Source organism: Camelus ferus, chromosome 12, assembly GCF_009834535.1.
Source record: "Camelus ferus isolate YT-003-E chromosome 12, BCGSAC_Cfer_1.0, whole genome shotgun sequence".
NCBI classification, from domain to species: domain Eukaryota; kingdom Metazoa; phylum Chordata; class Mammalia; order Artiodactyla; family Camelidae; genus Camelus; species Camelus ferus.
The window spans coordinates 29,477,097-29,501,896 of NC_045707.1; the positions used below are offsets into that span (position 1 = coordinate 29,477,097).

At 38.1% G+C, this 24,800-nt stretch overlaps 1 protein-coding gene and 1 non-coding gene across 2 annotated transcripts in view; one reads left to right on the forward strand and one right to left on the reverse strand.

Moving 5' to 3' along the window:
- The window catches only part of PDZRN4 (PDZ domain containing ring finger 4), a 325,397-nt gene that overhangs the window by 232,058 nt on the left and 68,539 nt on the right, over positions 1 to 24,800 (reverse strand).
- On the forward strand, positions 17,884 to 17,956 carry TRNAA-CGC. The gene has a single exon. It is a non-coding gene; the product is annotated as a tRNA-Ala (tRNA).

Consider the following 24,800-nt stretch of genomic DNA (forward strand, 5'->3'; position numbering starts at 1 on the left):
ATAATTACCTGTTGCTTATAAGCCACCAAGGCTATGGTGCTAACTGCAGCCCAAACTGATTTAGACAAGAACATTATCAGAAAATACTAATACACAAAACAGAATAGCAGGCGTTTCAGACCTGGGTTGTGGAGTCATGGTCTCAAGATTTAACCGCTTAATAATTGCAGGTACTTGAGAAAATTACTTAACTTGTCAAAGTCTCAGGTGGTTGTTTTTTTTGCTTTTGTTTTGTTTTTCCATATAAGAGGTGGGCCTAATAACAGCAGTAACCTTACAGAAATGCTGTGTGGATTAAATAAAATTATGCCTATAAAACAATGAATCATAACCTGTCGATCGATGCATGTCAATGATGATGGTTACATATTGGCAAAAGATGCTTTCATATGTCACCAAAAGGGGGTTTCTAAGATATTACGGAAAGGCTGTTGTGGAAGAAATGTGATATGAAAGCCCAAATATACAAGTTCCTGGACTGTGTGAAGCTGCTCCGGACAACGCAAAACGTTTTTTTTTTTTTTTTTCACCCTGGCCCCTTCTGCTATTCCAAGTTCCTGCATTAGTTAAGAATTTCATCATCAATCTAGTTTAACTATGGCCTCTTGAAGCTCTTCCCAAGAAATGACAGCTAACACCGGTGCTCACTGTATGTCAGGCACCGTTCATGTGCTGTTCATCTTCCCAAGTCTTCCAAAACCTTCTCACCATTTCTGGTTTGCTGACAGCATCCTGCTAGGTTTCCAATGATTCAGTGGAGTTTTTGGATGTGTATAAGATTTCAGTAGGATTTTAGCAGTAAGGAGAGGAGAGAAACTTGCTGGCTTCCCTCAGCTTCCCTGGACAGGAAATGAAAGGGATCTTTCTAAGACACAAAACTGATCATGTTACCCCCCACCTCCACTGCTTCCACGACAAAGTTTAGGCTCCCAGTTCTCCAAGCCCTCGCCTCTTCTCCCAAGTCATCTGCAGACCCCTGAACTGGCCGTGTTGTTTTACCCCTTTGGCTTTTTAGTACGTGCTTGCTGCCTGTCTGTGATGTCCTCTCCTTTCTGCCACCTGCTAGTCACCTTCTCCCACTCTGAGCTGTAACCATGAAGGGAGTTTATGAAGTCTCTCCTCACTGCTCCCAGCCAGAGCTGCAGACAGACTCTTGTGCTATTACCGAACCTTGCACATTTCTGCTGTGGCATTCGCTGCTCTCCATGGAAATTATTTGTTTGTACTTTTCATCCATCTCACTGAAGTGACTCAGGGAAAGGACCCTATCCTATTCGTTTTTGCTTTTAGCATTTAGTAGAATGTCCCCTAAAACATGCACTTTCAGTGGGGGTGATACCACCTTCAAGGGGGCAAAACTTGGTTCTTGGGAAGAGAGTGAAAAAAAATTTTAACTCCTACAAGGCTTTGTGGTTCTCCAAAGAGCCCCAGTACAAAACAGATATACAGGATATCTGAGGAATTAATTTTTCTTAGGCAGAGGGCAATTAGGTTTAAAAAGTTTAAAAAATCTCCTAAGGTGGAGTGGGAAAAAAACAAGTGAATTGAGAAATACTGCTTGAAGTAAGCCATTAAGGTTTATTTTTATTTTTTTTTAATATTCAGTAAATATGTTTTTTTCAGTAACAATGATTGAATAGAGGAAGAAATAAATGAATTCAAACTCTAGTTCTGATGCTTGCATAAGTCATTTAACTTCTCTTGATGTAATCCTTACCATACTAGGTTGGTGAAAGATTAAAGCATAGAACGTATTTGTAAACTCAAAACTATGTAAATAGCACACCCTTTCATGCTTCTGAACTGTGCCGCCGAAATTTCTTTTTTCTTCTTCTCTCCTCAGCAAGAACTGAAGACAGAATTTTTCATTTTCTGTGAAGTGTGTCCTGATTTTTTAAAGGGAAAATTGCTCTATTATATATATATATCTCCACTAATAATATCTTTTATGTCTGTGGTCCTTACCTAGAGCAAAAGGATTTTGAGTGCAGAGTTTGTGACTTATTCATAGTGGGTAACAAAATGAGAACCAAATGAATTCTAAAAGCTGATGAGAGACTGTGGAGTCAGGCAGCTGCGTGTCTGTCCCTGAGCGATAATAGAAAACCTGCCACCTGACCCATCCAGAACTCGGAGCTCTCTAAGAGCTTTGGTGGATGTGTGTTACTCTAAAGATGAATGTCTCAGTCCTGCAAAATTCTTTTGAATCAAATGCTCAAATAGTATCAGCATTATTTTCAAGTAAGCAGGATGATGAGAAATTAGACATGGTTTCTCTAACATTTAAATAAAAAGGAATATATTAAGTGATTAGCTAGATCGAATCTTGTTGAACGCTAACTGAATGGGAGATTTCCAGAGGAAACAGGTGGGTTCTTCACGATTTTTATTTAAAAGCAGCAGCATTTTTCTACTTGGATGTCTGTAGCCTTTGTCTGAGGTAGAGATGTAAGAATTCAGGGATATAGTTGGTGGAAAAAGGGAACTTCTAGGAAGCCCGGAGGCATAAGATGCATGCATGACTGTGATCAAATCACAGGCCAGCAGGAAAGCCCCTTAGGCATTTAGCACAAAGGACTCTGGGGAGTTTTCTCTAAAAATCTCCTTTGTAATTATGCAGCATCATATTTGGCCAAAGGCATGGTCTGACTGATGGTTTTACTGATTTACTGGCCAACGTTGACAACATTATGAAAATAGAAGACTTGGAGCGATAATTGTAACTGCCATGGAGGTCTCCCTCAAGACTGGCTTTATCCTGCCACGAGTTCATGTGCTTCCAGTGGAAAATTCCTCAGTCCTTGTAGCTTAGAAATTTTCAACAAAGTTCTATACATATTGTACATACTGACCCACATAAATAAAGTCCCATAATTCCATTAGGCTTCCTCGTGAGTGGGAACATTTATAATATATCTAAACATGTGACTTACCCTTTAGGATACACATGAAGGTTCCCTCAGATTAGCTGCACCCAATGTCATCCATCATGGATGCGGGCAGGAAGGACAAATGAACAACTGGTAACCTCCGGGTTATACAAACTGTAGACAGAAACTGTTTCTGCCCAGGCTGTGATATCTCACTGAATACATGGAAAATTTTTAACTTGGTAAAAGAACTTTCTCCAAAACCCACTGTGAAAAAGTCAGGAGGAGTGAAACAGATTTCACTACCTTTCTGGGTGATGAATCTGATCCTATAAAAACTCACTACCTACAGGATATTGAAGTGTCTATGAGAGGTGTGTGGTGATCACGGAGCTCTGGATTGCATCCTTATGTCTTTAACCCTTGCATCTTTTTAAAACACTCTGCACACAAATCATCCTCAAAATATCATTTAATGTTGTGCTTTAAAAACTGGAATATGTACCCTTCCCCCTGCATAGACATTGGTGAACAAAAGTCACCAGAAGCCACAAAATCAATATTGAGTACCTTTTGGAGTGAACAATTTTACTTTAAAATGTGATGAATGTGAAAGATATTTCAATATTAAAATATATAATAATGTAAGGAATACATAACATATAAGGATTTTTAAGATTAAGTGAGAAATTTCAAAGAAATATCTTGCTTGAGGTGAGTCAAATATTCTGAATAAGATATATTATAGTCATATATATCTATATATATACACAAAAAACACACACACACAACTATACACATGCACGTGCATACACACATACATTCACACACATATACACACAGAAGTATACACAGATATATGCACATATAGACACACAAGGACACATACATCATGTGAAACTTTCTACAAATTTTATAATCAAAAAGAGAAAAAGAAGTAAAGTTTTTGAACAGATACTGTGTTACTTGGTGGGTTACGGTCCTGTGCTGGGCATTTTAAATACATCACCCCAAATGATGATGTCGGCGGATTTGAAAATCAGTACTAGGCCACTTTTAGAAATGAGTCGTGAGGTTCAAGTAGGTTAAATAACTTGCCGGAGACCATGTGGCTACTCATTATCAAGGCTTGCTTTCAAACGTAAAATTGTGAGGCTCCAAAGCAAATCCCAATCTCTTTCCACCCACATTTTGGTGTTAGGGCTCCCGGTACCTAAATTCTGCTGACCATGACCCAGCCTTGTTTTCTCTTTGCTATGCTGCAGCAAAAAGAAGAAAACAAAGAGGCTTCTGGTAACTATGCCGTATAGCATGGCTATTATATTTAGCATTACCTTTTATTTGGGTTATGATACGTAGTATGAATGACCTGCAGTAAGTTCTTGAATTAAGTGAGATTTTTTAAAGAAGGTATTCTTTTTTAAAAATTTTTAAAATTTTTTTTTGGGGGGGAGGAAATTAGGTCCATTTATTTATTACTAGCTGTCTTTTTTTTTTTAATGGAGGTACTGGGGATTGAACCCAGGACCTCATGCATGCTAAGCATGCACCTTACCACTGAGCTATACCCTCCCCCCAATGAGATATTTAAAGCTTCTAATTATGTAAGGAAGGGATAGCACCCCAATAACATGATTTCACTTTTATGTAAGAATGAGATAAAGATCCTGAACTCTCTGTATTGTCAGATTTTCCTTTTATCATATCTAAAATAGAAACAACAACCTCACCATGGCACTGTTATTCAGAAAAGCAAAAGGAATTCTTCAAATACTGAAGATCTGAGAAAAGCTAAGTATATTCAATACAAACCACTAGAAATCCTGAAAATGGGTACCTAGAAAACAAGACAGTATATCCTGAGGGATATAATGTCTGTCTGTCTTTCCTTCCTTATCATCTCAACCTTCCCCCCACCCCCGCCCCCACCGCCTCTTTCAAAGAAACACACAGCCAAACATCCCCAACAGGCTCCCGGGGGAAGAAGTTTGGGAGTTATTTTGTAGCAATCATCTACAAGCTAATAACTGTCAAAGGACAGAGATTATATCAAAAATAAGGTCAACATTCAGAATTGGAAACAAAAATAATCTGTCCTGATAAGAAATTCCTCTTCCGGATAATTCAATACTTTAAAAATAACAGCTACCCCTTTCACCTTGAAAGCTCTCCTGCAGATAAACAGAAGCCATAACACAGAACTCGTGTTTTGATAACCTTGATCTCTTGAGTCCACTGTCATTTCAAGTTCTGGGTCTAGAAAGACATTTATTTTCCCTGAAGCTTTCAATAAAGCACAAGGAAGTCTTAGAAGATATAATAGCTCTGAAGGATCACAAAGTTATACTGCAGAACTACACGAAGTTTTCATAATGATTTCTGTGTACAGCTGACCAGTCTGTGAACGGCCCGGGGGAGAGCTGACAAATATCTTATGGCTATAATAGGGAAGGGAGAACTCTTGAGGTTTTTATTTCCTTAATGCACACATATCCTGGGGCCAAATGAATATCTTTATTAGAGGCCATTTCTCAAAGAAGAGATAATGATCACAAGGGAAAAAATAAAGCCTGCATATTATGAAATACTTCTAACATAGGTTCAATTTTAATTGGGGGCATTTCTGGGTGTGCCAGGCAGCTTACTGAACCATTTCACATAAAAAATATCACACACACGTGCACACACACGTACATAAATTGTTAAGGTTATTTCAAACCTTACTATTGACTGTCTGCACTTGAAATATTATTGAACTGTGATTCAGGAAAAATTAATTCTAACACCTGAGTTTATCAGGTTTTGTGACGTCAACATATCATTTATGGCTAGAGTGTCTCAGTTTCTTAAAGTGAATGTACATGATTACAAACCTCCTTATTTCAGAAGGTTTTAAGAAGAGAAAAATATATATCAAAACAGTAGTTAAAAGAACTAAGCCAAAGCAATGTGACATTGCTATTACTCTTACATAGAATATGTTTACTAGTAATGTATATGTAAAGTTGATATGATAATATACATTATGTATAAAATATGATACAAATGAACACATAAGTTAATAGATAATATATGCTTTATCTTGGAATAATACTGGTAGAGGCTATTCAGAGGTCAAAATACATAAAACAATTAAATAAAAATACACGCATTAAGTCCATTTTTTAATGGGGTATGGTGACATGCATGTATTTTTGAAAGATACTTTTGTCCAAGAAAGTACCATAAAATAGTATTATCTATCAGATGTTATTCTTGCCTTACAGAGATGAAAAACACAAACTGTACAACATCTCAATATATAAATATACTTAAATGGCTTTTAGTGGCTGAATTTGCTGAGTCTGTTATTGTGAAACGCAAATATACAGTGAAATATGCTTTGAAAACAAACCAATCTGAAAACATAAAAGCACAGTAAGATGATTTATAGTTGTTTCCCATAAAATTAAATAATTTTATCACCAGAAAATATACTCTGAAAGTTCTACTCTTTAAGAAATGACATTAAAAAGGGTGCAGCAATTCTGTTACTGAAAAATAAAGCATAATCTGCTATTAACAAAGAGTCTAAGGATATCCTATAACCCTCAGAAATGCAAATATTACAAAATACATAAATAAAATATGGGAAGGAAAAGAACCAGTTTGGATCCGAAGTCAGAGCCAATAAATAATTAAAATAACTTCACAAGTTACATACGTGTTCACCAGGAGCATCCTAAAACTCAACAAATCATGCTGGTTTAACAGATTACAAAAGAGGAGAAAAATCTGACTCCTAAACAAAGCCTTGAGAAATGAATGTGTGTATGTGTGTGTGCACGCAAAATGAATATATATATATATATAATACACACATATATGTATATATCTCAAAGTTTTGTAATTGCAGAAAATTTCAGTCTTTCTCTTTTTTTAAACTTTCCACTGTGAACCCAGAGTACAGGAATATTTCAGAGAAAGTTTTTGATTAATTATATTCACAGGCTGAAGCAGCTAGAGAAGATGGCTTGCTCTGCTCATCTATTTTTAATAGTCCTTTGCCCTAGAAAGTTATATAAAATGAAGAATTCCTCCAAAAGCCCAGGGTCAGTAGCTGCTTATTGCTCTTACTGAAGGATGCATGGAGCATCTGACGTCTAGCCTCTGAGAGAGTGCTATTTGGATACTGTCAGAAAAAAAAGTGCTGGAAAGCAACAGGAAAATTAGCAAACGAGGCCAGAAGGTGGGGCATGCAGGAACTCACAACAGACTGGCAGAGAATGAAGAGTGGGTCCTCAGAGAACTGAGTTTTCACCAAAGCAGTTCAAAGGACAGGGGAGGACAGATTGCTTTCTCAAAGAAAAAGGAATATGTTACCCCAAATCTTATCTTTTTAATTGAAAAAATAATAGAAATTCAAATGTTCATCTGACCCACTTATGTTCCTTTCAAGAAGACACTGTGCTAGCCTATTTCACTGGTTTGGCTCATTTTAAAGCCCTTTAACCTCATTTTAATTTATATTCTAGCTCCATTAGGTACCATTTCTCATCCAACCTCTTATCAGGTAATTTGTAAAGAAATCTACCACAAAAAGCATATCATCATTTAAAAATTCATCAGGCAACAAATAAAATTAAGCTTAAAATGCATACAGTGTTATCATAAGATAGGAGGTCTGTACAGATGCCAAATTAAAACATAAACTTCAGTGGCAATGCAGCTATGACATTGTCAACAATCTTCCAAGTTATTAACTCAGGATTAATCAACCAGGATAGCACATTCTTAGCCAGGAAAACAAGAATGTGTCATGTTGAAGTAGTAAAAGTCTATGAATACATAAAAAGAATCTTTAATCTGCAAATTGTCACTGGGAACAATCTTGAAATTCAATTCTTAAAATATATATTTGAATACTCACATCTGTTAATAGTAATTCTTCTCTGGGATGAAGTTATTGGGAGTTTTAATTTCCTACATTATTTTTATAAATAGAAATGATCACTAAAGTTTAAAAATGATGTTTGAACTAGAAATTATGTATTGGGTTTCTCTGCTCTGTAGGGTAGACCAGGAATAAGGTCTGAAAGGCTTAGTGAAAAACAGTAACAAATCTGCTTCAGGGGACTGTAAAGATGTCACTATCTCACTGTGTTATAGGAAGTCTAACGTGGGGGGATTCTCCAAACTACTTAGAAGCTGCTTTTTTTTTGGAATTTCCTCCCCATTCTGGATTCCTATGTCTCTTGAAGTTTGACTATAATTAAATATTACATTTCCTTTTTAACCTAACTAATAGTTCAATTTAGTCAAAACTTTTGTACTATTTTCCTCATAATAAATGGCTGTGTCTGGGTATCACACAAACACAGCTGAGGGAACAAGTTACAGGGGCACAGTTTTCCACTGAGCTTGGCTTGAGAATGAGGGGAAGGAAGGATTCCCTCCTCCCCAGTGAAGAGGAATATTGTGCCCCATCGATGGTGCTGGGTAAATAGCCTGTATCTTAACAAACCATTTTTTCAATGTCTTACCACTTTTTAGGCTAGCCAGCACTAGTTGACTGTCTGGCTCAAGTTTTAATAGTGTGAGAATGAATTTAAAAATAAGCTTCAGAGAACAGGCTTTAGTGGGTATATTTGTTAGCAAAAAAGTCACAACCATAAGCAAAGGCACTGTGATGGACTTCACAGCAGTGAAGCTGGAGTGGGGTCAGTGCCACGGCCAGAACCAAGGGACTGGGACATGTGATCTCCTGGGCTAAGGATTTTTTTTCCCCTTCTGAAATTTCTTTTTTCTTCTTGTCTAAGGATATTACCTCTGTGCTATTTAAAATTCAAATATTGGAACATTATGATCAAAAAAATTTTTTTCCCTTGCATTCCATCAACTACTCAAGTATGCTACATTTTGTTTTTGTATATATTTTGGGCCATGCTTTTCTTATAGAGTTTTCGATCTTGTTTTCTGTTGTTTTTGCTTTTGAGGGCTGTAGGGGTATTACATCTTTGTTTGTTTGTTTGTTTGTTTTATTTTTCTGGCCTTTGTAAATACATTTCTTTGTCTTGCTGAGAAAAAGAGAAACACATGCCTTTATAGTTAAAAGCTTCTAGCTTCTGAATCATTTATCTTTAAATTCAATCAGTTTCTACTCTGCCCTCCTCTATTGTATGCTTTCTGCTTGACTTGAGGACTATTTTTTGATTTATGGATGGCAACACAGGAGTTTTTTGGTAACTGAATTCAATGGGCTGGTTCCAATGTTTCTTATAGATCAAATTTTCCTCTTTGTTTTCATGACTGGTTAGAATACACCTTGAAGTAACTTCCTCAGAAAGGGTGAGTGGAAAGGAAACTCTTTGATTCTTACAATTGTGCAATTGTCTTCATTTCGACATCACAATTTATGGAAAGTTTGATTGAGTGTGGAATTCTACTCTGAAAATGATTACCTCTCAAAATTTGAAAGGATTGCTCCATTATCTCTGCACGGTTACTGATGAGAAATCAGATGCTACTGTGATTTTTACACCTGCTGACTACTTTTTTCTTTCTGGAAGACTTGAAGCTCTTTGAAAAAAAGTTCATGTCTTTACACTGGTATAGGAAATTTTCTTCTATCATTTCTTTGATAACTTCTTCCCTTCTATTTTCTCATTTCTTTACTTTCAGAATTTATGTTAAGGATATTTAACCTCCTGAGCTGATCTATTCTTTTCTGTCTTTTTTGCTCTAAAAGATCTTGTCAACTTTATCTTCCAAGTAGAACAGACTTTAAAAATCTTTTTTAAATTACTTTTTGTGTTTTCTATGTTTTTAAAAAATATTTTACTTTTTTTGCTCTTGTTTCTATTTTGAGTTTATATATTTACCCCTTATTTATTTTAATGAGGTACTGGGGATTGAACCCAGGACCTCGTGCATGTTAAACGTGCACACTACCACTGAGCTATATCATCCCCCACAACTGACTTTCAAAAAATGTTTTTATTACCCTGTTTTTAATACACAAGAGCTCTGCTTTAATTTCTGAGTATCCCCCCTGGTGAGGTGTGGATCTTCAAGCTCAGATTCAAAAGGAGATAATATTTAAGTTAATCAAGTTTTGATCATCTTTATTTTAATAAAAAGCTTAGTTTAAAAATCACCCTATTTGATATCATAATATTTTAAATAATTTTAAATGTTAAATATTTTAAAAGAATTATTTCCCTTATTTAATAATCTTCATAAAGTCATAACAATTATCATATTATTCTTACTTATACACTTATTCTTTGAAATCAATCTTGGAATTTATAATTCATATAAAATTATTAGTGGAAATTAATCCTTTTTTAAAGAGAGAGCAAGTCAGTATGTTAAGTTCAGGTTTTGTTTGATATCATGTAGTTTAAGACACACAACAAATTTGTAAAACATAATTTACAAATGGGAACAGCCTGAGAGATGGCAAGAAACCCGCACCTCAAGCATGATGAAGTTAGGACTCGTACCCAGATCTGTCTGAATCCAAATGCTCGTGCCGCTCCCCATAACACTATACTGCAAAGACAAGTGGAAGTTCAAGGGCACAAAAGACTAAAATGAATATTTTGCCCAGGAAACACATACTCTTGTGATACAAACAAACTGTAGTGGGAAAAAAAAACCTATAAAACTCTGAGCATATTTATGCAAACATCTTCAAATTAATCCAAGCAACACTATTGTTTATTGCATGGCACGTCTTTGTAGAATACTTACGAAAAGGGAAGACAGACCCTTGCTTATTTGTAATGGTCATATTTTCCAGCTTCGGTATTTAGCATTAGAAACTTGTTTTATTGGCTTTATTTTGCGGTACTGTATCATTCTTCATGACATCCAGAATGAATAATTAAACAGGTAACTGTGAAACACTACAGAAATTAATTTTAAGAGGACAAATGGGATCAGGGAACATAGCATACACTGCATTTTACTGAAAACACCTTCAGCCATTACACTAAATAATCCATGTCACATCCTCTGGTAATTTCCAGGGTGATTTCCTTTTGCCAGGATGAATTATTTCCGCTACTGCTTGGAGTACAACATACTAGGGATATGCATTAATGGCGAGTTTACTTTTTCCAAATGGGAGGGGGGCAGTTAAAAAGATCTAAGGAAATCCCCTCAAAGGCTGGCTCCTTGCCGTGACACTTATTCTAAAGAGTAGCAGAGAAAGTAGGGAGCTGCTTCCGGCTTCGTAGAATCCCAGGTGAGAGCTCTCAGCCTCCGTAGAGCAGAAGCACAGACAGTAGGGGAGAAATGCAAGGACACGGGGATGGAAAATGAGCAACAGATCGGTCCCCTGAGTGGAGGCTGTGGCAGACACAACACCCTATGTGCCCCAACTTTCTTCTCCTTGACAGCACAAGGAAGACGACCTTTCCCAGAACACTCTACACCTAGGTGGGACCTCATGACTGAACTCCAGATGATGGAATGTGAATGGAAATCACAAATGCTTCTTCCAGGCTTGCCCAGAAGACAGTTGGCGTGAACTTCCACGTTCCATTGTCTCTCCCATCTACCACTCACCACCCACCCAGGCTGAGCAGCTGGAAGCAAGGACTCTAAGATGGCATTGGAGCCACACCATGCAAGGACCCCAGAGTTCACAGCCCTATGTTAGCAAAGAGCCACCAAGGAGAGCTGCCTGACTAGGAACATTCACCCTGGACTTCTCATGAGCAAGACATAAATATTCACTGCATTAAGTCACAGAGATTTGCTTATTACAGCCCGTAGCTGATCTGGTCAAACAACAACTCTGTGGGACATATTTTCCAAGGTCACTGAATCTTGTTAAAGTCACATGTAATGTGCCACATTATTCTCCAAACTCCCTAAGGAATAAAGGGAACAGGGAGGCATCATGCTTCCAGACTTAGAAAGTCATTTTAAAAATTGAAAAGGAGTCTCAGGTGCCCCATGATGGCCAAGGTGCTATCATATATTCCTTTTTTTACAAATTTTTTTGGGTGAGTAATTCTATTTATTTAATAATGGAGATTGAACCCAGGACCTTATGCATGCTAATAAGCACATACTCTACCACTGAGCTGTATCCTCCCCCCATCACATATTCTGAAGAAGTGATTTTCTGGGCCATTTGGGGTTTGAGGCACTAATTCCATGAAAGTAGTGGCAAAAGGAAGCCCACACACAGTCAGAAGGCATCCTGGAATGTAAGGATCAAATGAAAAATATCCCAAATGATGGCCTCAGAAATATAATGAAATGTGATAAGTGAACATCTCTTACTAGGCTGTTTACTGCTTCCTTTTTTGATCCTTGTGCCTTTGCTATTGTCACTTCCTGCACACACATTATCTTCAGCAACATGGAACGAGCTCTTTGCACATACGGTCTCCATTCCTAGCCAACCTCTATAATAGTTTTTTGCCCCTTTGGTAAGAATGTTTGAGCCTTGTGGTGAGAATTACTCTCTGTAGTTGGTCCCTTAACTCTGTTTGGCCCAATTTTCTCTGTTTCTTTGTTCACTGCAATTCATAACTTCATGGTCACAGCAATGGATGACATCTCTTCTCTGTCTAAGAACCATTATACCTGATCCAGTTTTTTCTCTCACCCTTGGTACTCACGCTTTGATTTCCGCGTCAGCCTGCTGACTAAATGTTTCACATACGCTTAAGACTACCAAACACCACCCACTGTGGACGTAGACCTCTTTGGCTTATTTCCCCAATGCCAGCAGATTTTTGACTGTCCCAGTCCTGGCTTCCTCCCATGAGTGGTGCTCGGGGTTCCCACGATGAGACTCTTAGAGGAGTTGCATCTAAATGCACCAAGTCTGATGTAATGGGAATTTCCATGGAGAAAAAGTAACCATAGTATCTGCCTCCCCTGCAATAGATCTTCCTTCTGGAGCACAAAGTCTCCTTGTCTCCTTATTCCATTCACGACTCCTTTTCATACAAACCAAGACTCTTAGATCTAGCCTCACTCAATAACTACAAATAGTACATGACTACAGTGTACTGAGCACCCCCTGGGCTTAAGGGCTGACTTTTGGCTTTGGCAGAATAGGATGAGTTATATTCTAAATTATGTGACACATAAAGAAAAGAATATTATTAGGCATTTTAAGTCTCACATAAACTCTAAGAATCATTAGTCCCAATTTGCAGATGATGAAACTGAGATTCAGAGAGTTTAAGCAATGCCATCAGGTTGCTACAGCTACTAAATGAGAACACTGGGAGCTCAACAGTCCAAGAAATGCTTCAGTGTTCACAAAGTCCCTCACCCAGGCAGACATGTGAGGCAAGGCTATGACTTTCTTGGCTTCCTCCATTTAAACCTTATGCTCAAGAAGCATTTTTCACTAGAACAAATGATAGTGTTGCTGATCACTAGTATCTCGGAAATCAATCAACACTTTCAACATCCATAATATTCCTAGTAACCAAGTGAAATGAAACTTTAATGTCTTCAATTTAGATCTGTACAAAAAAAAATGTATAATCCAAAAAAATAACAATGTTTGGCTATCTTGGAAATATTTTGTAAATTCTATCTCAGAATTTACATTACTTTTAGCATGTTTAAAAAAAGCAACTTTGCCAACAAGCAAAATACATCCCATTTCTTAAAAAAATTATTCTTTCATTTTAAATTTATGCTTTGTCTAATTTAGAGAGAGATAAAAAATAGAATTCTTTTAAAAAGTGAATCAAATTATTTAGAATCAGAAAATTATACATTTTTAGAAATAAAGGTGAGAAGCCTGAACGTACAAGAGGAGGTATCCTTGCAAGATTCAGGGAAAGTAAGGAATTCCGGATGAGACTTGTGAGGAATAACAGGAAATTTCTTTGGAGGATTTCAAATGCCTATTTTCCTGGGATTAAGGTAAGTATATATAATTAATCCTCAAAGATTTAGTCTTCATCTATTTCAGAATTATTATTCCATGAAAATTCATTAAGTAATATCAACATTGGATTTTGTATTTATCTACAACTTTCCCCCAAGTTAAAGTGCTTGTATGCACGTCAGAATGTGTGTGTGTGAGTGTGCGTGTGTGTGTTTTAGAGAACACGTATATGAATGCATAAGCTATTTTTTCTAAGAGTGATTTTTTTCATACATATGTGGAGGGATTTTGTTTCTTTTACATTTTCCTAAATAAAATGGCAAAAAGGAATTTCACAAAAAAAGTGTGATAAATCAGTGACCTATTTACTTTTATTTTAAAGTGTCATGACACAGAGTAACCAGCTTCAGAAGTTCTATTTTCCAAACAAAAGAAGTTTGTGAGTAAAAGTAGTTTAAGAAAAGCCTCCATCAATGATGTATAAAATTCCCTATGAAAGCGTATTTGGTATTTTGCTTTGAATTTTTTTTTCATCCAAAAATGTGTCCCATAAGTAGAAGCCATGCATGTTAGCCAACCACAGTGCTTAAATCATCTTTTATCTGAGCTGATGGTAAGGATGCTAAGAGGATTCTCTTTCAAAGCACAGTGGATCTCAAACATCAAATAAATCTCTGGCTACACATAAACGCAAAGGAACAGCTCATCGGTATTTTCCAGGCACCACAGTGGCTTTTCACAAATAAGTAGACACTCTTAAGCTTAATATTTGAAGGCATGCCCTGTTTGGTGTCAAAATTTTCAACTCTTTCATAACAATCAGCTTCCATCATGCAGTCAAAATTCTACTTTCTTCCCTAAGGCACGCTCACCAAGCAAAAGGAAGAGGTAGGTGGATGGAAAAGGACTTTGCACAGTTATTTTCTTCACTGTCTCCTATCTGGAAACAGACAGAAGGCATCTGTCTTCACAACTGCTGTCACCATCCTGTTCCATGCCTTCCTAATCCCTGTATTGGACCACAGCAACCTCTTCAGTGGGAGCCAGCTCTGAGGACCCACTGGTGCAGAACGGAGGCCACAGAAGCCATTTGAAATGGGGCGAGCCATGCAGTGCCCTGCGAGCCACACCAGTTACATATCTGCTTCCAAATGAAGTCAAGTTGATGTGTTCCAAAAGGGCCCCCATCACAGAAACACTGGTTTCCTTAGAAATTGGCCATTTCTAGGCAGCTCAGCTGGTGTGCTGCCGCTAATAGTTCCTGCATTTTTATTTCAGGGCATGAAGGAGCAGTGGGCCTGAACTGTTATTTCCCACCTGTTTCAACTGAAATATTCTTCGGGATTACATGATCTTTGGTATGAAAAGCATGCCCCCTCCACATTGGTTAATAGACCAGTGCATTAAAATGCACTATTATTATAGTTTTATTATTATATATTTATAGTTTTATGACTCTAATTAGTTTGAATGTTCAAAATGGGCTTAAGTTATAAACCATGCTATTACATCGCAGTAAATGGGACTGTGTGGCTGCATCAAATCACTGTTCCTTTAACAGTTCAGAGATCAGCATGAATTTACTGTATGGATGCTTAGGTCAAGACAGCAGAGGCTTGGTAAGCAATCTTATGCATCAAAAAGAGTTAAAGTTGGGGTGGAGGGTGTAGCTCAGTGATAGAGTGTGTGTTTAGCATGCACGAGGTCAATCCCCAGAACCTCCATTAAAATAAATAAATAAATAAATAAATAAATAAATAAATAAATAAATAAATAAGCAAGCACGCCAGCCTAATTACCTACCCCCCCAAAAAAAAGAAAAGAAAAAGCTAAAGTATTTTTCTGAATTAATTTACACAGTTGTAACATAAGAAAATGATAACAAAATGAAATACATGTCTCACCTTCTCTAGAACAGCTGTTAATTTCCATCTAGTGTTTCTTCTAATTTTTTTCCAATCTCTGTTACCATATGAGAAGAATTGTAACATGTGTTAAAAAAAAAAAGTGTGTATTCTCAGCCTAAAGAATGATTTTAAATTGGATCTTTTGTACATACGTACCAACCACCATCCCTACTGTTATTCTAGGAGAAATGAATAAATACAGAAGAAGGCTTGAGGATTCTAACAAAGTCTATGTAAGCATGATTCCTGAAATCATGTACTGCCAACTGAGATTGGCTACCAACTAGGCTGGGGTTGTCCCCTTTCAAATGACATTCAAATAATGATGAACTGGTGGCCAATGTAGCTCCAAAACAAACAAACAAACAAACAAACAAACAAACCCACAACAGCTCCTATATAGGAATCTATATTTTTAAGAGGATAAATAAGGCCAGAAAGGACTTACTGACTTCTCATCCATGCAAAGATAACGGAGAGGCCAGGTGGTCCCTCTGAGAGCGGTTATACAGGATTACAGGACTACTTTGATTTTTTTAAAGGAAGCCCTGCACCATATTGCAAATAGAGACACGAAGAAGAACTACAGTTCCAATTAGTACAAAGTCCACCGCTCCAGGCGATAAAACAACAGGCAGCATCACCATATCGATACCTGAGAAATATTGCCACTTGTTATCTGACCAAATCGCTCACTCAGAACATTACCCAGGAGAATCGGAGCTGATCTAAAACCCTTCAGAAACCATCCAGAGCCGTATGGCACGCTCTTCTTTCAGACCTCAGGAGGAAAAGTTAGCCAGAGACTCCTGACATACTAAAATGATTTATCATCACAGGGCTGAACTCATGCATCGTGCTTTACAACTCTCCTGGCAGTCCAGGGGAGAGGCGGCGTTTATTACCTACAGTACATAATGCCCGCTGAAGAGCTCTGTATTATTCATAAGACTGGCTTTTTTGTGCCATCATAATGCTGATAAATTATGAAAAAATGCATATTTTATTTCAATTTATAACGTATTGTTGTATACAGATCCATACATCACGCTGCGGCAGGCGGAGCGAGGATTGTTGCTGACAGCTGTTGACATGCTTCAATAAAGCCCAAACAAAGGGGCTTCACCAATAATCCTGAGTCACAACTAGCATCCCAAATAAAAAGCCACTTCCTTCTCTCACCATACTTCGAGGGGATTTGCAGAAATGTCAGTGAAACTTTGGCAAAAGCCCTGAGAGATATTTGTAATTTTTTACCCAAATTCACCAAGGTCGGGTAGGGGGGCGTCTTCTATGTTAAACAGTAAGGCTGCTGTGGGAAATGCAGGACCTCACGTAAAAAACAGAAAGTTTACTTTATGAAGCAGAGTGTCTGCCAGAGTTGGCTATAATTTTATTTGGTGTCTTTCTTTTCTTGCTTCAGATAGTGAAGTCCCTAATTCTAAAACATATTCTCAGAAGGTTCTTAAAAAAGACTAGAGATTTTCCATGAACTCAGACTTCTTAGCTAAAGTTTCCAATTTTTCAAGTTTTTTTTTTCCCCACATTAAAATCATCAGACTACATGGCCAAATGGTATTTGGATCTTTGCAAATAATTTAGCGATTTCCTTTTATAGTCCCTGTACAAAGAAATAGTTTAAATGTAATGAATACAAATTAATTTGGAGTAATTGATACGTTTAATAAGGGTGAATTTCTTTTAGACATCAGGCATTCCACTGATACAATTTTGCGCTAAAAATGACTTAGAGCTCATCAGTTTAACTAGTTCATTTTGCAAATGAGAAATCTGAAATGACAATTCAAGTAATCTGCTCTACGTTACGCCTCTAGCCGAGCTAAGATTAGAACACATACAGGTTTGTCTCCTAATTTAGTCTATTATTCCAAGTGACCCTTCTGGAGTTTAAAATGTTATTTTATGTATAATAATATTTAATGATTTAAATAATATTTGGATACAATTATTTCTATTATATAGATATAGATAAATTATATATTGAAATATATATTACAACGTCAAAACATGTTTTTGCCTGGAATCTTCTGCAGTGGCTAGCTAGAATGAGACTACAAAAGCTACCTTAGATGTGTTTTTACATCTCAGTAAGAAACATTTATTGATTTAAAAAACTGAAAACAAATTACATTATTTCCAAACCTAGATAACATAAAGACTACAAAAAGCAGGTATGAAATAATAAATGATTAATATGGAACAAGGTGACATATATCCTAAAAAGTAGTGGGGAGGGTGTAGCTCAGTGGTAGAGCACATGCTTCGCATGCACGAGGTCCTGGGTTCAATCCCCAGTCCCTCCATTAAAAATAAATAAATATACTTAATTACCTCCCCCTCCAAAAAAACCCACAAGAACAACAACAACAAATAGGAATAAAAAAAATTAGAAAGCAGTTTTTTTTTAAGTACACTGTCATTGTTCTGTGTATGTGGGGTGTCTCATCACTTGTAAGGTGACTCATTTATCATGAAATTGTAAACTGCTGTAATGAAATTCATACTCTCTCGCTGTCTGGTGGATCTTCTGCAAACAACAGCAATGCCCCAAACAAAGACTCCTAGTGAACACCCGGCATTTACTCTTCTGATGTTGACACATCCCTGCACGCACCCAGAGCACCACCTGTGCCTCCGAGAGCCGTGAGAGGACCAGAAACTATATTTAAACAGAACCTGCCTTTATTTAATGCAACAGAATTACAGAAGAGCCATTGTACATTAACTGTCTCACAGACCTTAGAATCTGTGCCCAGTTTATCCTCCAACCAGGTCAGGGATACACTGGGGAAAGCTTCTGAAAAAATTCAAGTCTCTAAGGGGCGTAGAGTGGGGCGGGGCAGTTCCCCCACTGGTGGTGATGTTTGCCATGAGATGATGTTTGCCGTGAGCTCGTGCCAAACTAAAGTTGCCTGTAAAGGACAAAGGAGACCTTCTGAGCTATCAGCACCTTTGAACCTAAGTCAGATTTTATGTTGCTGTTTTCTACCAAGTAGGATGGTTGACAAGGATGAACTTCCCTGCACAGGGATGGAGAAAGGAAGCCTTCAAAATTTAAAAAAAAAAAATCTCTGTATGTGCCTTGCACATGACCTTTTATTCATCATCGTAGTCTCTTTACGCTCTCTCCTCCACACTATTATGATTACCTTCAACTGTTTGTCTCCACAAATCTCCTTTTCCTCCATCAACAGCATTAGTGTTCACATATACATGGTAATCTGTTTGATTTTCACATTTTTGGTTTTAAAAATGCACATTTCACACATAGACTGGACCCAGGTTCAGTTAATAATCTCACCTGAGGACCTAAAAGACTTAAGACAAAAAAAATACAAGCTTTCTCTACAGAAAGCCAAATAGAAACTAATTAATTCAGTAGCAGTTGCTCCTACCTATTACTGGGAATTAGCCCTTATCTTTCAGCACCACAGCCATCATTTGTTATATACAGTGAAGGTTTGCTGCTTCTCATTTGGCTTCATAAATTATGCCAGGATGCTTTAGCAATTTAGGTTTAATAAATGCCTACTTTGTATGAATAAAATCAAAGCTAACTAGACAACGTTTTGACAACTTTCTTTCTTTCTTGTTTGATTTGGCACTCTGAAATACTTTTGAGCCAAAGGAAACCTTAAAAGTATCTCCAGTTGAACATTCTTATGTCATAAAGAAGGTGACATGTCAAGGACCTTTGATTTGCTCAGTGTGACAACAGAAGTGACACTCAAACTTTATCAGCCCCAACACTTGGAAGTCCGTGTGGACCCAAACCCTGCAGGAGACTCTGCCTTCTCTCCGTTGAGATTCACTAGACAAAAATCCTAGCACATCACTATTTCATCACTTATTTTTCAAGACCCAGAAATCCTCCAGGGTTACCAATATGACAGGATGTTTAAAGGGGACCCGCTCTCACCCCACTTTTGGCTGAAGGCTCAAAGGCTGAGATGACAGCCTCGGTCCCCAACACCTGAGCAAACACAAGAGCACCGGGTGAAACTTGCAAAAATAATATCCAACAACACACACTGAGACCCTTAATTCAGTCCATACTTTGAAGAGATTAGCGATTGGAGGAGCCAGGAAATGGGTCAGTTTGGACAGAGTTTCTTAGGGGAGAACTGTTGGAGCACTGCCTTGCCTCCCCTGTCCTCTGACTTGTAGCCGGGTAAAAGGAGTTTTAGGGCAAGTCCACTGGAGAAGGTTAACTGAGTGAAGTGGGGAGTTCTGCTGATTAAGAGACCGTTTTTCTAATTAGGAGGGCTGAGGCCATGGGACTGCTTTGACATTTCCTGGAAATTAACCAGCCCGCCTCGCAGGTTTAGAGACAGCAGAAGGAAAAATACTGCTTTCTAGTGCCCTCTACTGAGTTCTGCTCTTTCAATGTAATCGTTACACAAAGTAACCTTTCGTGAAGTCAATAAACCTGTTCATTCAACAGACTGCAAAGATTAACGAACGCCTGGACATTACCCCATCTCAATGATTAACGTTTTGCACACAAGAAATGAAAAAGTCTCCCTGCATTTGGTAAAAAAAAAAAAAAATCATGCTGGATAAAAACATGACAACTTTGCTTTTCACTGCACCTTGCTCTCCTTCATGGCTTTTGAATTTCTTGCAAGACTCAGTTTGGAGGATGTAGCCAATCATGGCCCTTATTAAAGCCACCACTCCGTGCGAGTCCTATTACCTTTACAAGTCATGCATATATCAAAGGGTAAAAATGATTTTAACTCTGAATACAGCCAGGGAAATGGAGGAAAAGAATCAGGCAAGTGTCTGTGCAAACACACTGAGTGCCAAAGGTCCTGCTGACTTATGGCCACAGCTTTTACATTTAAGAGAGCCATTAGCATAATTGGCTTTTGGATCAGACGAAGGCCATTAGCCTTAAATTCTTTGCTGAGGACTAAAATGTCTCACTAATACCCCTTTTATGCTATATTACCTTTCACTTGCTCACATAAATTGTCTTCCTTTCTCCCAGGCATCAGAAAAAAATTCATTTTTATCCATATGCAACTTCTGTGTGTGAATTCTATCCGTGGTCGCTAATCTACCGAAGAAAAATGGATTTCTTACAACAAACATTGCTTTCCCTATACACCGAAGAGCGGCAGAGTAGCCTCCATCGCTGAAACAGAGCCATTCTCCAACCTTATTTCAGCTGGAGGGTATGTGTCCGTTCTAGGAGGAACCTAGGTTAGTGTCGGCACAGCTGGAGAGCACTGGTAAGTCCAGGTATTCTGGACTTATTCTGAGTCGGTTATCCACCCACCTGGACCAGGTGAGAAATCACCACGGTGAGCAGAAGGTGAAGAGGACACCGGGAAGAGAAGGCTCACCATCTGTTTGTGGACATCACACCTGGGCTGTGAATTAAGCACCTGAGCTCACAGTGCTCAGCGTCAAAGCTGCCTCTTCCCTCGGCGGGGGATCCACCACCACAGCGCCTCTGAGCTAAGATGTCCACCCGACACGCAAAGGCCCCTGTCAGCAACAGCCCTGTATTTCAAGGCAACAGGATTTTACATTTTGGTATTCTAAATGAACAGAAAACGCTACGAAAAAGGAAAAGGCTTCATTTGATGGGAAGCAGTTTGGGGCTCAAGTTCAGATGCGTGGGTACCCTGCCATCTGCTGGCTCTCGTGTGGAATGTTCAAAATTCCTGTGTACTCTCATTCCAGGGGTTTTCAGAATTTTTCATTGTTCAGCTGGATTTATGAAGTTGAATTTTTTTTAAATTACAAGTTAAAAGAAACTACTCAATCCATTGCTAGAAATGAATCTTTTTTTTAAAATAAGTTTTATTTTCAAATAGATTTAGATTTAGAGAAAAGTTGTAAATAAAGATTTCCCATATGCCCACCCCCAGTTCCCCCCATTGTTAACATCCTCTGTTAGTCAGTGTGGTACACGGTATACCTGTCACACCATGTAACAATCTTGATACATTGTTATTAGTGGAAGCAGACGTGGAGCTTTTAAAAGAGTAAATGCTGCTGACTGTGGTTATCCAGACAGAGATGCAGGGTACCAACCACGGACGGGTAATAAGAGTAGCTAACATACCTGCTTGGCACCATGCTCACTGCTTCACATACGTCATCCCACATAATTCCCATAGCAACCTACAAAAGAGATGCTACTTATTTGTTATCCCCATTCTCTTAATCAGGAAATTAAAGCTCCTACGTGATGCCAGCCCTAACACTGTAACATTTGATCGCAGGCAAATTTTATTCAAAGACCTCCTTATAAATTTATTGCAAGGCTGTAATCAATGAATACATTTAGAAGTGTCTATAGCACATACTAACTATAAAATAGTCCCTAAGTCTATCTGAGGACAGACTCTACTCCTTAAGCCACTATAATATACTAAGGACAGTTCTTAAAACACTGTGCAGCTGCCGGCTCGGCTTTTCTTTTGTAGAAATTATTTTCTCTTATGGTGTCTACTCTCTGACTCTCTTGAATGAGGTCTGTGTTTGGCTGTTTTTTTCATTATCACGCCTCCATCCCCCTGAAATTTTAATAGCACGGTACATTAGTACACAGGACATTAGATAGTACATAGTACATTTTCAATGCACACATCTGTTTATATACCATGGTCCTTTGGAGGGACATGAACCACTGCAACAGCTGTTTGTTTGTTTGCTTGTTTGGTTTGTGTTTGTTTTTGTTTTTGTCCTCCAAGAACCAGTTTTTCTCCTTTGAGACTAACAATCATCCCCACTGAAAATATTTTAGACCCATCACACCATTCACCTTCTTAATAATTAGGAAATTGCTGCTGGTCACCTCCATTTACTGAGCTAGACGTCTACATCCGGAGCTTCCTGTGCCGGTCACCTAACCTGTACCCAACTCTGAAACCCATAAGTACTCTCAGCTCTCACTATGCTCACAGCCCTCTGAATCACCCTTGTTCTTCACATCAAGCGTCACCTTTTCTGTAAACGGTTTCCTTAGGTTCAATTATGCTGTTTCTTTCAACAAACCCCCCTTTATATATATCACTGTGAACCTTATAGTCAGAAATTAAAAATTTTTTCTACTTTTGTGGTTCTTCACATCTGAGATTGAATCCTCTCTCCTTCACTTCCTATACATCCATAGCCTTGTATAAAATAAAAAAGTCCCTCAGGTTCTGGGTTTCTTTTTTAATGTCTACAATGCATCCTTATAAAATTTCAGAGGCGATAAAGAACAGATGCCTAGCTTAGACCCTAGCATGCAGTGGGTCAGGGTGTGTATCAGAGGGAATCCATTCCTGCCTCCCTGTCACTCCATGAGCTTGCTTTTTCTAGGTTTACTGTTCAACCTACTGCACAACTGATGCCAACCACTTGGCCATTAAACCACTTAATGGGAAAGCACTGAATAGCTGAATTTTTGGCCATGAAAACTAAAAAAAAAAAAAAAAGTCAGAACTTACATTCCAGTGGAAGAATTTCCAATGAACTGTTAAATATACAACACAGCAAGTGGCGAGAGTACAATGAAGAAAAATAAAGCAGGTGTAGACTTATAGTAGGGCGAGAAGGCTGATTTGCATAAGGAGATCCGACAGGGCCTATCAGAAATGTGGACTTTTTATCAGAGACTTGAATAGAATGAGGAAACGAGACCCACGGTGCTCTGGGAGAGCTGTCAGGAAGCACACCCACTCTCCTCCCAGAACTGCCTCTAAGGTGATTTGACCTCATGTCAATCAGGGGCCTAAGCTTGGTCACGAATCCAAACGTTGAGCATCTTAGTCTAAGGCACAGTTACACGACCACTTCAGCTCTCCAGGCTGACCCTGACCCATTAACTAGCCTCTAGTTATGAATCTACGTGATCACACTGTTAGCCAGTAGTCCTCTGTCTATAATCACTCAGTGAGAGATTCTGCAAATATCTGGATGAATTCAGAGTATTTTTGTCTACCACATTTCCCAGGGTGGCTGGTCAGTCTAGTGCTTTAATGAAAAGGGAAGGAAACTCATCTTTCGCTGTCTTCAGATATTTAAAGGCCTCATGCTGTAGGACCTCAGCAGGCAGGACTCAGATCAGGGCATTCTGGTGGCAGGGAGACAGTTCTGGAGTAATATAAGGAATCACTTTCTAACGGAGACATCTGAAGAAGCAGCAGTCTGTGCTCCATCCCTGACTCAGGTGCTCAAATGAGGTCCAGGGAGCCAACAGGCAGATGATGGTGGACATCATATAGACTTCAGGTGGTCGTTAAGAAATGATGTCTAATGTCCCTGAAAGTCTATGATACTATTCAGTTGACCCTCGAACAACGCAGGTTGGAACTGTGCAGTTCCACTTATAAGAGAATTCATTTAATAGTTAAGACTACAGCACTACACCATCCATGGTTGTTTGAATCTGCAGATGTGAAAACCTGAACGAGAGAAACCTCAGAAACAGAGAGCTGACTGTAAATTATACGTGGGTTTTTGACTGTGTGGAGGGTTGGTGTCTCTAATGTCTCAATTGCTCAAAGGTCAAATGTATTTGCTTCCAAAGTCTTCTCTCATTCAATCCTTTTACTAATTCAAAGCAAACCTTTCTAATTTCAACTAAAATGTATTCACTAGCACAGAAACAAGCTCAGCACGTAAAAGGGTTTCCACTGATAGATTCAAATTTACATATTTTATTGCAAATTGCACCTTGATGCCATGTCAATTTCATGTTTTAATGGATTATTTTAGATAATAATTGGCATTAAAGACGTTGTAAAGTCACTAATTTTAACTACATAATACACAGAGCAGTTATTAATAAAATATATGACTGTTCTGTGAAGGGATAAAACCAATTCTTCCTAAAGGAAAACACCAGCCTTTCCTACACTCATTACTATGACCTACTTTTTGACATGTGGTTACAATTTATTCTCTACCACTTACTGGTGATGTGGTCATCTCGGTTCAAAATGAGAAAAATAAATAATGTACTCACTTAAAAGGTTATATGAACTTAACTTACATGCCATTCTCACGTAGGAGACGAGACCCCTTTTACGACAAAGGAAAGGAAAGGCAAAGGGAACCCCCTATTTATATGGCTGCTGACCAAGTTTGCCTTCAAGGACTTACACTTTAGGTCAAGACGCATTAAGAAAAATGATAAATGAT